The 7500-nt window shown below is 47.4% G+C and overlaps 1 protein-coding gene across 1 annotated transcript in view; it reads left to right on the forward strand.

Moving 5' to 3' along the window:
• The window catches only part of LOC138864327 (SET and MYND domain-containing protein 4-like), a 42565-nt gene that overhangs the window by 1093 nt on the left and 33972 nt on the right, over nucleotides 1-7500 (forward strand). The gene's annotated exons all lie outside the window — the stretch shown is intronic.

Here is a 7500-nt window from a genome sequence, read left to right on the forward strand (position 1 = left end):
ACACACACACTCAGGCATACACACACACTCAGGCATACACACACACTCAGGCATACACACACACTCAGGCATACACACACACTCAGGCATACACACACACTCAGGCATACACACACACTCAGGCATACACACACACTCAGGCATACACACACACTCAGGCATACACACACACTCAGGCATACACACACACTCAGGCATACACACACACTCAGGCATACACACACACTCAGGCATACACACACACTCAGGCATACACACACACTCAGGCATACACACACACTCAGGCATACACACACACTCAGGCATACACACACACTCAGGCATACACACACACTCAGGCATACACACACACTCAGGCATACACACACACTCAGGCATACACACACACTCAGGCATACACACACACTCAGGCATACACACACACACACACACACACATACACACACACACATACACAGGCACACACACACACAGGCACACACATACACACACACAGGCACACACCCACACCCACAGGCACACACCCACACCCACAGGCACACACCCACACCCACAGGCACACACCCACACCCACAGGCACACACACACACACAGGCACACACCCACACCCACAGGCACACACACACACACACAGACACACACACACAGAGGCACAAAGGCACACACACACACACACAGAGGCACACAGGCACACACACACAGAGGCACACAGGCACACACACACACAGAGGCACACAGGCACACACACACACACACACACTCAGAGGCACACAGGCACACACACACACTCAGAGGCACACAGGCACACACACACACAGGGACACAGGCACACACACTCAGGCATACACACACACACACTCAGGTATACACACATACACACACTCAGGCATACACACATACACACACTCAGGCATACACACACACACTCAGGCATACACGCACACACTCAGGCATACACACATACACACACTCAGGCATACACACACACACAGGCATACACACACACTCAGGCATACACACACACTCAGGCATACACACACACACTCAGGCATACACACACTCAGGCATACACACACACACAGGCATGCACACACTCAGGCATACACACACAGGCATACACACACAGGCACACACACACATACACAAACAGGCACACACACACACAGGCACACAAACACACACACAGGCACACACACACAGAAGAACACACACACACAGGCACACACACACAGAAGAACACACACACACAGGCACACACACACACAGGCACACACACACACAGGCACACACACACACACACAGGCACACACACCCAGGCACACACACACACAGGCACACTCACACACAGGCACACACACACACAGGCACACACACACACACACAGACACACATACACACAGACACACATACACACAGACACACACAGACACAGACACACACAGGCACACACAAACACATACACGGGCACACACATACACGGGCACACACATACACGGGCACACACATACACGGGCACACACGTACACGGGCACACACATACACAGGCACACACATACACACAGGCGGGCACACAGGCAGACACAGGCACACATACACACAGGCACGCACACATACACACACATTCACACTTACACACACATTCACACTTACACACATTCACACTTACACACATTCACACTTACACACATTCACACTTACACTTACACACGTTCACACTTACGCACATACGTTCACACTTACGCACACACATGCACACTTACACACATTCACACTTACACTTACACACGTTCACACTTACGCACATACGTTCATCCTTACGCACACACATGCACACTTACACACATTCACACTTACACACATTCACACTTACACACATTCACACTTACACACATTCACACACACACACAGGAACACACACACACAGACACACATACACACAGACACACACACAGACACACACAGACACACACACACAGACACACACAGGCACACACAAACACATACACGGGCACACATACACGGGCACACACATACACGGGCACACACGTACACGGGCACACACATACACAGGCACACACGTACACGGGCACACACATACACAGGCACACACATACACACAGGCGGGCACACAGGCAGACACAGGCACACATACACACAGGCACGCACACATACACACACATTCACACTTACACACATTCACACTTACACTTACACACGTTCACACTTACGCACATACGTTCACACTTACGCACACACATGCACACTTACACACATTCACACTTACACACGTTCACACTTACGCACATACGTTCATCCTTACGCACACACATGCACACTTACACACATTCACACTTACACACATTCACACTTACACACATTCACACTTACATTTACACTTACACACATTCACACTTACATTCACACTTACATACACAGAGGCACACACAGGCACGCACACATACACAGACAAACATACACACATATTTACAGTTACATTCACACTTACGCACACACATTCACACTTACGCACACACATTTACACTTACATTCACACTTACACATTCACACTTACACACATTCACACTTACACATTCACACTTACATACACAGAGGCACACACAGGCACGCACACAGACACACATACACACATATTTACACTTACATTCACACTTACGTTCACACTTACACACACATTTACACTTACGCACACACATTCACACTTACGCACACATTCACACTTACACACATATTCACACACATTCACACTTACACACATTCACACTTACACACATATTCACACACATTCACACTTACACACATTCACACTTACACACATTCACATACATTCACACGTACACATTCACACTTACACATTCACTCTTACATACACAGAGGCACACACATACACACAGGCACGCACACATACACACACATATACACACACATACACACACATGTACACACTGGCACAGACATACACACATAGTCACACTTACATTCACACTTACACACGTACACACTTACGCACACGTTCACACTTACACACATTCACACTTACACACATTCACACTTACACATTCACACTTACACACACATTCACACTTATACACACATTCACACTTACACACATTCACACTTACACACACATTCACACACACATTCACACTTACACACATTCACACTTACACACATTCACACTTACACACAAATTCACACACATTCACACTTACACACGCATTCACACTTACACACGCATTCACACTTACACACGCATTCACACTTACACACGCATTCACACTTACACACATTCACACTTACACACATTCACAGTTACACACATTCACACACACATTCACACTTACACACATTCACACTTACACACATTCACACTTACACACATTCACACTTACACACATTCACACTTACACACATTCACACTTACACACATTCACACTTACACACATTCACACTTACACACATTCACACTTACACACATTCACACTTACACACATTCACACTTACACACATTCACACTTACACACATTCACACTTACACACATTCACACTTACACACATTCACACTTACACACATTCACACTTACACACATTCACACTTACACACATTCACACTTAGACACATTCACACTTACACACATTCACACTTACACACATTCACACTTACACACTTACACACATTCACACTTACACACATTCACACTTACACACAAATTCACTTATACATTCACACTTACACACACATTCACTTATACATTCACACTTACACACATTCACACTTATACATTCACACTTACACACATTCACACTTATACATTCGCACTTACACGCACACATTCACACTTACACATTCACACTTACACACATTCACATGCTCACGCACATGTACACATGCTCACGTACATGTACACATGCTCACGCACATGTACACATGCTCACGCACATGTACACATGCTCTCGCACATGTACACATGCTCACGCACATGTACACATGCTCACGCACATGTACACATGCTCACGCACATGTGCACATGCTCACGCACATGTGCACATGCTCACGCACATGTACACATGCTCACGCACATGTGCACATGCTCACGCACATGTACACATGCTCACGCACATGTACACATGCTCTCGCACATGTACACATGCTCTCGCACATGTACACATGCTCTCGCACATGTACACATGCTCTCGCACATGTACACATGCTCTCGCACATGTATACATGCTCTCGCACATGCATACATGCTCTCGCACATGTATACATGCTCTCGCACATGTACACATGGTCACGCACATGTACACATGCTCTCGCACATGTACACATGCTCTCGCACATGTACACATGCTCTCGCACATGTACACATGGTCACGCACATGTACACATGGTCACGCACATGTACACATGCTCTCGCACATGTACACATGCTCTCGCACATGTACACATGGTCACGCACATGTACACATGGTCACGCACATGTACACATGCTCTCGCACATGTACACATGCTCTCGCACATGTACACATGCTCACGCACATGTACACATGCTTACGCACATGTACACATTCTCACGCAAAAGTACACAGGCTCACACATGTACACAGGCTCACACACAGGCTCACGCACATGTACACATGCTCACACACATGCTCACACACATACACAGGCTCACACACATGCTCACATACATGCTCGCACATGCTCACACACATGCACACATGCTCACACACATGCACACATGCTCACACACATGCACACATGCTCACACACATGCACACATGCTCACACACATGCACACATGCTCACACACATGCACACATGCTCACACACATGCACACATGCTCACACACATGCACACATGCTCACACATGCTCACACATGCACACATGCTCACACACATGCACACATGCTCACACACATGCACACATGCTCACACACATGCACACATGCTCACACACATGCACACATGCTCACACACATGCACACATGCTCACACACATGCACACATGCTCACACACATGCACACATGCTCACACACATGCACACATGCTCACACACATGCACACATGCTCACACACATGCACACATGCTCACACACATGCACACATGCTCACACACATGCACACATGCTCACACACATGCACACATGCTCACACACATGCACACATGCTCACACACATGCACACATGCTCACACACATGCACACATGCTCACACACATGCACACATGCTCACACACATGCACACATGCTCACACACATGCACACATGCTCACACACATGCACACATGCTCACACACATGCACACATGCTCACACACATGCACACATGCTCACACACATGCACACATGCTCACACACATGCACACATGCTCACACACATGCACACATGCTCACACACATGCACACATGCTCACACACATGCACACATGCTCACACAATGCACACATGCTCACACAATGCACACATGCTCACACAATGCACACATGCTCACACATGTACACATGCTCACACATGTACACATGCACACATGCTCACACATGCACACATGCTCACACATGCACACATGCTCACACATGCACACATGCTCACACACATGCACACATGCTCACACACATGCACACATGCTCACACACATGCACACATGCTCACACACATGCACACATGCTCACACACATGCACACATGCTCACACACATGCACACATGCTCACACACATGCACACATGCTCACACACATGCACACATGCTCACACACATGCACATGCTCACACACATGCACACATGCTCACACACATGCTCACACATGCACACATGCTCACATGCTCACACATGCACACATGCTCACACATGCACACATGCTCACACATGCACACATGCTCACACATGCACACATGCTCACACATGCACACATGCTCACACACATGCACACATGCTCACACACATGCACACATGCTCACACACTTGCACACATGCTCACACACTTGCACACATGCTCACACACTTGCACACATGCTCACACACTTGCACACATGCTCACACACTTGCACACATGCTCACACACTTGCACACATGCTCACACATGCACACATGCTCACACATGCACACATGCTCACACACATGTACACATGCTCACATGTTTACATGCTCACATGTTTACATGCTCACATAAGGCAAACTTGCTCATTTATGCACACTTGCTCACACACATGCTCACATATATGCACACTTGCACACATACAACAAACACACACAAGCACCAATGCACACGCACAACGCACACGCATACACCCACACCCACAGGCAGAGACCCACATACACACGCAACCTACCCACATACACACGCACCCACCCACATACACACGCACCCACCCACATTCAGTTACAAACACTTGTACATGCATACACATACACATACGTATGCATATACTCAAGGATACGCATGCATACATGCATCCATGCATACCTTCCTGCATACTCGCAAATGCACGTTTGCACAAGCATATAAATATATACACATTCACACGCTAATGCACGCACATACACACGTAAATGCATACACATATACTTTCATGCATGCACACTTGCATACACATGAATATAGGCACATGAATTCAACTACATGCATACACAAATATACATGAATTCAAGTAAATGCATGCACAAATATACATGAATTCAAGTACATGAATACACGTTCGTATGCATACATACATACTCATGCAAAAGCACCCACACACACGCCCACACACTTGCATACATTCATACACGCATACAGATGTACACATCCAAGCGCATACAGGTACAAATGCACACGCACATATACTAGCACAAACGCTCATGCGCTCACATACATGCATACACACGAACATCCAGTGGCAATCACACGCAAATGCGCACACAAACGCAGACACATGCAAACACACATGCAACGCGCAAACAAAGACACACTTGCATACACTAATACATATATACATACACCCACACAGACACGCACGCGCATGCGCACAACCACACACATGCGCACAGCCACACACATGCGCACCACACACATGCACACAACCACACACATGTGCACACCACACCCACATGCGCACAACCACACACATGTGCACAACCACACCCACATGCGCACACCCACATGCACACAACCACACACATGTGCACAACCACACATATGCGCACACCCACATGCGCACAACCACACACACATGCGCACAACCACACACACATGCGCACAACCACACATGCTCACAACCACACATGCGCACAACCACACACACATGCGCACAACCACACATGCGCACAACCACACTCATGCGCCCAAGCACATGCATGCGCACCACACATGCGCACAACCACACATGCGCACAATCACACACATGCGCAATCACACACATGCGCAATCACACACGCGCACAACCACACATGCGCACAACCACACATGCGCACAACCACACACATGCGCACAACCACACACATG

The sequence above is a fragment of the Penaeus vannamei genome, chromosome 2 (genome assembly GCF_042767895.1).
Source record: "Penaeus vannamei isolate JL-2024 chromosome 2, ASM4276789v1, whole genome shotgun sequence".
NCBI classification, from domain to species: Eukaryota; Metazoa; Arthropoda; class Malacostraca; order Decapoda; family Penaeidae; genus Penaeus; species Penaeus vannamei.